The sequence below is a fragment of the Protopterus annectens genome, chromosome 2.part0 (genome assembly GCF_019279795.1).
Source record: "Protopterus annectens isolate FY-2018-M chromosome 2.part0, PAN1.0, whole genome shotgun sequence".
NCBI lineage: Eukaryota > Metazoa > Chordata > Ceratodontiformes > Protopteridae > Protopterus > Protopterus annectens.
In genome coordinates this window covers 944,437,640-944,449,111 of record NC_056728.1, presented here as the reverse complement: position 1 = coordinate 944,449,111, position 11,472 = coordinate 944,437,640, and the positions used below count along the sequence as shown (strand labels likewise).

General features: G+C 39.2%; 1 long non-coding RNA gene across 2 annotated transcripts in view; it reads left to right on the top strand.

The window, feature by feature from the left end:
* Window positions 1–11,472, top strand: part of LOC122793315 — a 116,284-nt gene that overhangs the window by 87,718 nt on the left and 17,094 nt on the right. For both annotated transcript variants that reach the window (XR_006363466.1, XR_006363467.1), the window contains one exon: window positions 958–1,056. This is a non-coding gene — a long non-coding RNA (uncharacterized LOC122793315). The remainder of the gene's footprint in view (window positions 1–957; window positions 1,057–11,472) is intronic.

Below are 11,472 nucleotides of genomic sequence, written 5' to 3'. Positions count from 1 at the left end.
TGCCTACCAGACATGCATAACACTGCCATACTTACTAAAACATGGTAGGCATGATTAGCGAATTTAAATCTCTTACCTGTTAAATGTCCGTGATTTGCGGTGTTGAGTATTTCAGATGTCGGTGAAGTGGATGTCGATATAGTGAGTTGTCGATCCATAGACATGAACTCATATATACACACACATATATATATATATATATATATATATATATATATGTATATATATATATATATATATATATATATATATATATATATATATACATATACACACACACACACACACACACACACACACACACACACACACACACACACATATATATATATATATATACACACACACATTATATGTGTGTGTGTGTGTATGTGTATATATATATATATATATATATATATATATATATATATACACACACACACACATTATATGTGTGTGTGTGTGTGTATATGTATATATATATATATATATATATATATGTATGTATGTATATATATATATATATATATATATATATATATGTGTGTGTGTGTCCATCATATCAGCTAGCTCTCTCCCTATACCAATCATACTGCCAACATTCAAAGTTCTGACCCTCACTACCACAGTCCTAGCCTTTCTCGTCTCCTCCTGCCATGTGTTCCGCCTCTTCTCCTTCAGCCAACAGTAGCCCAATTTGCACCAGCACCCTGTAGGCTAACAGTACTGGTGGCGGTCGTTGTTAACCCGGGCCTCGACTGATCCGGTATAAAACTTTTTCTTGGTGACTGCATGAAATGTTTTGGCGAAGTTTTACGCCAGATGCCCTTCCTGACGCAACCCTCCCCATTTATCCGGGCTTGGGACCGGCACAAAGAAATGCATTGGCTTGTGCATCCCTTGTGGCTGGGTTGGTGGAGAGACGTTAAGTAGCACTAATAAAGAGTTGTAAACATGTATATTGATGTATTGCAGATTATCTGAAACCCATTGCAGCAGAAGAACGGAGGATAGAGGAGGAAGAAAAGAAGCGACGTGAAGAGACAGAGCGAATTGCAAAGGAGCTTGCAGCAGGTAACTTTATTTTGTGTATTTAATTATGATTGTTGCAAAATTATTGCATATAATTACTTTACTGACACCAGAAGAAAACTGTTGCTTTTGAGGGTGTGTGAATACAGCTTTAGCTCAGAAGCAGCTGTCTTGCTCCACTCCGTGCATGCTACCTCTCGCACCTTCTCTTGATTGCAACAGAGTTTGTGAAAAGTTCCACAGGTCCACTCACTGTTGTAAAGTCAAAGTTGATGCATTTCTTAAAGAAGTCTCAATGATGTTCAATACTTTCTTCCTCCTATGTCTCCTTTTTAAATAGACTCCTGCGACCATTCATTGTTTTATTCCATAAACCTTGATTGTGCACTTGTGTTCCTACGTCATTCTAAGATTTGTATTTACACTGCACTTTATCTTCATTTTTATCCGCACATTCTTTTCATGTTGGCTACTCATCTCTGAATGCTGTTAACCATGTCAGTGTACGTCTTTAGGTAAGTCTTTAAGAATTGCTCCGACTACTGCATTGTGTGCAGTCTTGCCTTTTCATTAAATATAAATGAAATGGATGGTCTTCCATTTCTCTTGATTCTGCACCACATGATGTGTGTATGGGCACCTCATAGGCTCCCTCTTTGTGCACAGTTTTAGGCAGAATGATTCTTCATCAGTCAGAATCCTTGGATCATTCTGAAGGTGGCCCTCTGCAGTGTCTTAAACGTTCTGTTTGAGAGATTTCTCCTTTTTACTAATCATAAGCTCCTACATACACACCTGTGACCCCTAATAGAGCATCCCACTCTGCATAATGAGGCATGCCTTGCCATGTCCAAAGTTTTACCCTATTTTGAGTATGACCTTTGGAAGAAAAACTTCTTAGGACCTACCAGAAAGATTTTGTTTTGGAGAGTCCTACCCAGCAGAGAAGGATGGAGGGAGGGAGGGAATAATGTGACAGTAACGCAGAGATATCTCTGAGAGAATCCTGTATGGTGATTACACTCCTATGGCATCTTTCTTTTGGTCGCCCCCAGTGTTTGTTAGAAGATATCTGTGTTCATCTGGGGGCCGCTGTCTCTTGGTCACACACACATATACACCCAGTAAGCTTTGCATTGAACAGTTACCCAGTAAGCTTTGCATTGAACAGTTGTAGGGCAGAGAGAAAATCTTTGGCTTCCTAGGGTTTGACTCACCTAGTTTTCAGGCCATTGTCAAGTAATATTGAATAACAGCAATTGAAATCCGGCCATAATAATTCTGCATACACATGCACACTGTTTCCTAGGAGGGTCTAATGATGCCTTTCTAGTGCAGTGCGCTTTTTTTTTCTGTTAGAGTAATTCTCCAGTTTGGCAACTCTGCACATGAAGAGCAGAGTTAAAATCCACTGTTAAATAAGTCCATTATTTAATTGTTTAATAGACATGGCTAAAGCAGTCACTTTTTGAAAAGTGGAAGCTGCTAGCAGTTGGCAAGTCACCAAATCTGGCAGTAGAGTTTAAGACATGAGCTCTTAATTCAAAAAGTCCACTGCACAATTCAGAGGCAAGGTCAACATTAACTGAAATCTGACCCTTTCTACTTTGAATTTAGGAGGTTCAGAGTACTTCCAAAATGCTGGGTGCATTAGGGCTGTTATAAAGCAGGTTATTATTGGCAGTGCTTCTGATGGCAAAGCTCCCCTCAATTACTGTTCATTTTAGTTTCACGCATTTTTTAAGATTCACATTTTTACTGCAAGTATTCTGTTACAAAATGGTTTTGTTGTATATTAGGGTCATAGATTAGTACTAGGCTAACGGCCCTTCTCGGCCATTTTAAGCCTAGCCAATTACCCTATGTGAGAATCAAACCCTGTAACTGTAAGGTAAACACCTTAACCATTATGCCAACCTCCCACTTAGGTTTTAGTCCCAATGTTTTAGAAAGAAAATAAGCCCTATAGACATTACAAGGAAACAGTTTATTCCCAAAGCTTGCTGCATCTCCACTAGAAATGTTCACGTAGGTGTCTCATTTATATATGCACACATGTATGTATATATATTTATAAATATGTATAAAATATGGATTCCCTTTAAATCATCGAATTAACGTAATGTCAACTCGCATAACAGCGAGATGATGTCAGCAAAAATTTAAATTAATGAGCTATCGGAACAGCGTATTTTGCCTCGGGGAAACTAACCATTTGACCACCATGGTGAACTTTGTCCCTTTCTCGACTGTAGTGCAATCTGACTTTGGTTTAATTTGCTTCAGTTTTTGTTTTACTTATTGTTTTTTGACATGCCTTTTTAAAGATACATTGCAGGCAGGGCATTGTGCCTTTGGGAGACTCTCTCATTTTTATTTATTTTTTTTACCTCAAAATTCTTATCTTTTTAAGAGGTTTATGGACTCGCACAAGCTGCGCTACCCATCTTTCAAGTTTCTTTTTCAGCTGGGCCTAGGAGCAGGTACTGGTCTCCTCGGTTCTTCCTTCCCATGTCCACAAGAAAAAAACTGCTACAGTCCTGGGTGTCAGACTGGATTTTTCACTGCCTCAGCTGTGGCAAGACCTAGCTCCTCAGACTGCTGATAGATGTCCTTCAGTCCCTATGGTATAGCTCCTTGGGATGCCACTAAGGATGGGAAGTTGGACAAGTCCTCTGAGGCTGTGTAGGATTGCCCTCATCGGGCAAGGGAGAACCGCTCTTGCCATCTCAGGGGAAGGAATAGGTGAGGGTCTACCACATAAGTGAGTTGGGATTCTTCATTACTACAATGCTTCTCATGTAACCAAACACACACTACAGTGTTCATGTGATTCTGCTGATGTCTCCAGAGCTGTTGTTACAGAGTCCGTTTTGATTTGCTTGCTTACATTCTCAAAACAATCTTACAAGATGTTAAATTTAGAATTTAAATTCTCGCCATGACAAATGTGTTCTTTTCAGCCCTTCTGTTGCTGAAATTCGTAAAAGATTTGATGAAAGTGGGAAATTGATGCAAGGGGTGACCCAAATTTTCCATTCGTTTCTTTAAGTTTAATAACATTTTGCTTTCTAAGCATCTTTTTTCAAAAAGCAATTTAAGCAGCATGGTGCTAACAAGCAAGATTTTAAAACAAAATGGCAAAGGGGCTCTAAAAAGAAAGGGAAAGCCTCCCAGAACCAGGGGCATCCCAGAAAGTCAGAATTACTTCTTGCCTGTCTAGGTCCCCTCCCCTCTGTCTAGGTAGTCTTCCCCAGTGCCATCAGTTTATTACAGGTAAATGGGTTCTGAAAATCATCCAGTAGGGAAATAGATGGCAATGGAGGTTCAGCTCTCCTTTTCAGCAGATTTCTTTTCATCCTGTAAACCACACATTCCTGTTTCCTCCACTTTTAGAGCAAATGTTATGCTAGTGCCTTCAATTCAAATGGGCAGATGCTTTTATTCAAGGATTTCCCTGGTGCCAAAGAAAGTGGGAACTTGGGACGCATTTCTGGCAAGTCTCCTCCTCAGTGTTTTGATCAAGGTCTCAGCATCAAAATATTCTGTCTCCAAACCCTGTTGCTTCTAATTTCTTTGGTCACTTTCATGGTAAAGTTGGACTTAAAAGATGCTTATTGTCTCATTCCCATTACCATAAATTTCAGATGGTGCTTAAGATTTTCTGCACCTGTCTTACCTTTTGGTCTATCTGCTGCACCAAGGGAATTTGTTTGGCTTTAGTAATTGTTTACTGCAGACTTCAAGGTATTCACATCTTTCTATATTTTGATGATGTACTTGTATCTGCAGACTTTTTTTTTCCAGCTTTGATAAGTGTCATTAAACTCCTGCTCAATCCTGGTTACAAGTCATCTTATGAAACTTCTCTCAACCCTTCACACAGAGTATTTTTTCTGGGATATCTTCTGGATCCTTTTCTAGGAAGAGAATTGCTTCCTGTAGACAAAGGAGAAAAGAAATCATCTTGAGCTTTTACAACCCATCTCTGGTATCTGCTAATTAATTTCTGGATTTTTTGGCCTTTGTGATCACCATAATTTCGTTAGTCAGACTTCACCTGATTAAAATTAATGATACTTTGGTTCAGTCTGGAGTCTCCAACGCACTTTTCATGTACCCCCATGCTACTGTTTGTGAGCAAGGGAGGCATTGTGCTGGGTGGACCAGTTCTCCCTCGGGTCAGGTTTCCCTTGTATAGGCCCTGGTATAGCTTTTTCTCAAAACTCTGTATTGAGGATAAAGTGTGAAAACTTAACATTGGGGGAGGTGACTTCAATTTAACACAAACCGTGCAATATTCTCAGGACTCAAAGTTATATTGTATGCAGATAAACAAGCTCTTACATTGACTGCTTGAAATTTGGTAGGTGCGGTGTTTACCATTATTTAACAAAGTTGCAAATCAATGCTGTTTGAGATCCTCAACACTTACAGAATGCTATTACAAGAATTTGGTAGGTATATCCTTAGTAAAAAGATACGGCTCATACAGTAACTGTAGTGTATGGAATCTAACTAGTCAAATTATTTTTAGATCTTAACAATAGTGATTACTTAGAGATCTGTAAAATTATAAATAATTAGAAGGATAGTTAAATTTTGGAAGTAATTTACAAACTGTTACATTGTCTGTTTTTTTTTAATTGTGTCCCACATCCCATTTAAGTTTAGCCAGTTAGTGATGTAAAAGGTGATTGGAATGTTTTTATTGTAGATCCATGCAACGATAGAGCTACTAAATAAATTCCAGCAGTTTCAATGCAATCTTGTATGATGAATGACATTGAAGTATAATATCTCTCATTAATCCAGTTAGAAGTCATTCTCCTCCTCCTCTTTGTATAAAAACAGATGAGAATGAATGTTTTGTCATCTCCAACTTTTTTTTATACATGTTATACCAGTACTCCAATGTATGCCTCTTTCAGCATCACATGTTGGTAAAATTGCCTGGCAGTGGTGGTACTTTATCAGAATTTGCTAAATAAACTTGAAGTGACAATCTGTATCTGATAACTTTCATAATAAACTAGATTCCACTTCCATTTAAAAGTGGGCCACACTAAAATCAGAGCACCCGATTCCAAAAGACTTGTTCTCAGTGTAAGTTGGTACTTGTACTGCAGCCCCCCCTCCCCCCGCAAGCCTGTTTCTAGGTAGGCCTTATACCGAAGCAGATCACTTACAGTGAGAGCAAGTCATTTGGAATCGGGGCAGACTTGCACTGAGAAGCAGCTTTTTTAGAATTCGGCCCAGAATTAAGGGGAATACTTACAAAGCTACACATTTTAAAAGAATAGTACATAAATTAATAATCAAACACTTGGGTATAGTATCCCATTAAAGACATGCAGTGCAATAGGAGCTTAATTATGCAACTTTACTGACAGTACAAAAACTAACAGCTAGCCTGTTATTTTGAACAGTCGCTGGCAGCTTCAAAAGTGTTTTGCTAGAATGATCAAAATCCGAAAAGGAAAACCACTTAAATATCTAAAACATTAAATGCAAAACTGGGTTAAATGTATTGAACATATTTTCAAGGCTTAGTAACCAACACAAGAGGCTCGCGTAGGGTAATGAAGCCAATGAAAACCACAGGTCCAAAGATAAACACTGGTACTACACGGACTTGGGATCTAATATCCTTAGACATAAACCCTAGAAAGCTCCAATACTTGTGTAGTAGTAGGACAAGAAAACAAATCACCAGTGTAGTAAGTAAAGCGAGTTTATTTTAAGTACAAACAACTGGTTATGCACTTTTTGCCCCCTCAGGAATTCATCAGAACCAGTTAATGCTAAAAAAGTGAAGTTTAAATGCATGCTGTTAATTGAACAAACACCATTGGTTGTCAGTCAATAAGTTGATAAAATTTGTAACAAATCCAAAACTGTTGTGCATAAGTCCAGTGACTTGAAGTAGGAGCTTAAACTAAGAATAAATATCTTGTTGGTGTGGGGTAAACAATAAATGAAGAAAAAAAAAACACTCTAATATCTAAACTGTTAAAATGCACAAACTTGTTTTGAAAGTGCAAAGTATTATGGTTAAACTACTCCAAGTGAAAAAACTTGAATTTAAAAAGGAAAACAGAGATGTTTTAGTACAAACTGATAACATTGTGCATCATTCCCACATTAGTTTGGTAACCCTAAGCTTTAAAACAGGCAAAATAGATCAAATGTTCATTTAAACCAGGGTGTACTAAAGCATTTAATTTAAAACTGGCAAAATAACACGCTGCTTTCAACACTGGTTTCCCATGCCCCCTACCCCCATTTGTTAAAAGCAACAGCTTCCAATATGCCAAACAAGAATCTGTTGAAGCCAGAGCATGAAAGGATGTTTAGACAGTGAATTAAGATTGTTTGGATACATCATGACAGTATTTCTAAATCCTTTTACTGAACGGTCGTTCAGTCTTGCCAGCGTAAAAGCATGGACAGTTGGAACATAGTGCAATGTAAATCACAACTTTAGTTTGGCAGTTACCATCTGCCAAAGAAAGAGTTGATTGGCAAAAGTAGCTAAAGTCACTTGTTCTTGTTGCAATACATGGGGGTATTGCCCACGATCCCCAAATTTACATGTGCCTCTATGTAATTTGTTAGAGCAGAGCCGTATGTTTTCAAATCATCCCTTGACATTTTTCTCAGTCTTGAATACAGTGGTGGATGTAGCCCCCTAAGGTCTAAAAAAAAAAAAAAAAAAAAAAATCTCTTCATCCATTTTAAGAATATTCCAATTCCTGTGGACACTATCTTTAATGTTTTTGAGTTCAGAATTATAAGTGACCACCAGAGAGTTAGAATATTTGGTGGAACCTGTCTGTGTCCTGTGCTGTGTGCGTGTGGGGGATCCATGGATAGTGAGAGTAATTTAAGACCAAGTGGCAGAAATATAATAACCAGTCAAGGAATTTAGAGGGATAGCCCCTAAATTCCTTGACCCTATTTAACAGGAAGTTTCTAGGAGATGGGGTATTTAAAATTGTTGGGCTTGGATTACTCTAGGCTTGCTTGAGCTTCACAGTAATGTATCGGTCAAGCTGAGTGACACATTTTATAAATCATCGCTAGTCCACTTTCCCCATCCACAAAACTGAACACTGCAAAGCTGTTAAGCAGGAGAAGGCCCAGTAGCTACCTAAAATGATCCGTCCTTCAGCAGGGAAACAGTCATGCAGAGAACAGTAAATTGCGCAGTGAAGTTTACAGCAGGACAGAATGCATTGTTACCGACTAAAATCTGTTAGTTCCTGTGTAATGAAAAGGTGTGTGCATGTTCTGGAAGTTAGTATTGCCCAGTTTTAATTTCAAGTATTGCTCGTTCTGTGTGTAGTGCCAGATTGCGATGACAAAGGTAATCTGAAATTCTGGATTTATGTGTATAAATAAGCCCATATGCCAGTTGGCAGTTCACCATAAAAATGTAAGATTTCCGATAAGGTACTTGAGTACAAAACACAGAGGAATGCCATTCTACCACAGAGATTTCACTGTATGGCAGTACTGATTCACAAGCCTGCACAATATCATTGTTAGATGACGTGTACACAGTAAACTGTGTACAGTACTAGAAATGTAGCCTTGGATGTTGAAATGAAAATTGTACTTGTGATCTAATTGAGGACTTGGTACGTTTGTATTAGAGATTTTTTCACCTGACTGCAGATAGTGGTCACGTGACCCTTAGGTGGACACTCGCTGGTATAGTACCAGACTAACTGTGAAAAGTGCTGGACATGTTAGCTGTGTGTCGAGTGGCCATCTGTCAGTTCCCCCTAGGTAGATTACATTAACATTTTTAGGAAAATTCTAGTAAGGTACTTTGGAACAAAACTGTCAAGACTGCCATTCTGTCCTTAAGGACTTCAGTGCTTTGTCATTCTTCTTTGCATGACAGTGGTTGCTGTTGCAAGTAAATGCAAAACATTGGGTTTTCTGAGTATGTAGTAAAAGAAATGGGTACTTTTCAGTTATCGGGGCAACACATTAAATGCGGTTGCTGAGCTCAAATCCACTGTCTTGTTACGTCTTCTTGGTCTTGCGTAAAATTTAGAATGGACATCTCCTTTTTTTAAATGTTATCCAGTAAAATATTTTATACGCACCTGGTTAGATGAAGACCTGACAATACACAGGATTTGGAGCTCAGCAACCTTATAAAGTGTTGCTCCGATAACAGCAAAGTACATAAAAAGGAATTTCTCCATAATTCAACTACGCTTGTATGTACATCCTCCAAAAACCCAATTTCCTTACGTACAGTTATCTGGCTTCTGGCAGCTGTGATCGGAATCATGAAACAGCAGGTAGCTGTGAAGCATTTTTTTTTTCTTTAAGTGGAAAGTACTGCTTTAAAAGTGTTTCCCTGACAATGGAAATAACCATTGTTAGGAAGTACAGATAATGTACGGGAGTTAAAGTAGTGATTTATGTACCTGATATAACATATATTATCAGTGTCTTACTGAGGTTCTGCTTTCCCAAGTAGTTTCAGTTGCTTGTTTTTTTTCATTTGATTTGTCCAGCTGCTACATAAGAGGGAAACTGTTTAAATGCAGTCACTGTGCTCAGAGTCCAGTGTCTTGTCAAGGCTTTTTGGTCTTAATCTAACCAGGTGCGAGTACATTTTAGAAGTGACCTCTCATTTTTTAAACAGTATTCAGTAACATATTTTACACACACCTGATTAGATTAAGACACAAAAGGACATGACAAGACACTAGATTCTGAGCTTAGCAACTGCGCTTAGTGTTGCCCCGATAACGGAAAAGTACCAAGAAATGTTACCTGTGATCTGATGAAGGATATGGTTCTGTACATTGGTTGTCTCAGCCTTGCAAGCAGTGGTCAAATAGCTTCCAGGAGTAGCTGGTTATAGCTCCAGACTTTGACAACAAAAGTCTTTTAAAATTCTGGATAGGTTTGCTGTATATGAGTGCGTGTCAGCTCATATATGGCAGTTTGAATTAAAAAAATAAATAAATAAATAAATTACTTCTAATGTGATACTTTATACTCTACTGTCAAGAGTGGAATGCTCCCCCTTCTGAGTGGGTACACCACCTTTGTCTTTGAAAACATCACATTAAAATAATGGCCTCATTGCTCTAACAGGTACTGTCCCCTTCAACAAACTGTCAATCATTCAGACATGATCCTGTGACTCTTTGCTTTGATTCAGTGCTTGCCTCCATAAAACTGTACCCATGTTCTGTATTTCCCATGACAACCATAGCACATACACAACTCCCCAATAAGCTGTCTTCTTTGTACACTTCTGACATGAGGAAAGTGAGTGAGAATGAGTACAGTAACTTTGACTCATTGCTCTTTTACATGTATACATACTCTCTCCCTTCACAGAAAAAGCAGTTTTCAGTAGTAGATGTTATTCGTGTTTCACTGTTGCAGTCATATCACACTTGGGTTATCCTGCCAGGGTAGCCCTCAGTCGGCCAGAATACCAGAGCCTTAGTTATTTCTGCGTCGGTTGCTGTCCCTCCAGGATTGACTTCAGGTAGTTGGTGGTATATAAACAGGCAGCCAACACCATTACATCAGTCTTTCTTGCCGAGGAGCCCGAAGCAGAAGCAGTTCTCACGAGTGCCAGTTGGCCACTACCTGAGTATTTCATTTCCGAAATCGAAGTTGAAGTCTTCTAAAAGCCAAGTACCCTGTTGGGAATCATTTTTTTTTGCTCTAACAGACGTCAGAAAAAGTTAACAATTGTCATACCTGTGGAAAGCAAATACCATACCAAGATTTCCATTCTTACTGCGTCACCTGTTTAGGCCCAGGCCATGACGTCCCTCATTTCCGGGTTTGTGCTTTGTTCAGTGCCCAAACTGTTCATCGTCGGGCCCTTATTGCTGCTAAATACTTCGCTCTCTAGCTCCATATTCCGAAATGACTTCGGTAAGCCATCCGACTACTGATCTTCCAAAAAAAATGTAAGGATAAAGACCGCACAGATCCAAAACTGCCGACTGTGCTTCCGTTAAGCTAATTACCAGTTCATCGGTACTCAGTGAGGTGCTTTTGCAGCCCCTGATGCCCGCATCAGTGGATTCGCAGGCCGCTACAGAGACCCGTTCGGAGGCCGGTATTCCACGAGACTCTCTGACTACGGAACCTGTGGATGTGTCTACCTTGGATGGGTCTGGAGCCGCAGTGCAGGGAGGAAGTTCTTCACACTACCAGTATTCGACACAAACCGACTACTTCTTTTGCGTCTTCAGTTCTTTCTAAAACTACTGAGTTTCTAAGGCCTCAGAGTACAAGCTATGCCTAGAAAACCCGACGACTCAAACTCTCATGCGCCTGCTTCCTTGCCACAATCGCAGATTCTTAAAATGGCGGAAGACCTTGTGCTGATTAGGGGCTGCCAGCCTTCTCCTGCTAAAAGAAAGACTTTATGCCCTTATCTGCTTATGAGGATTCAGA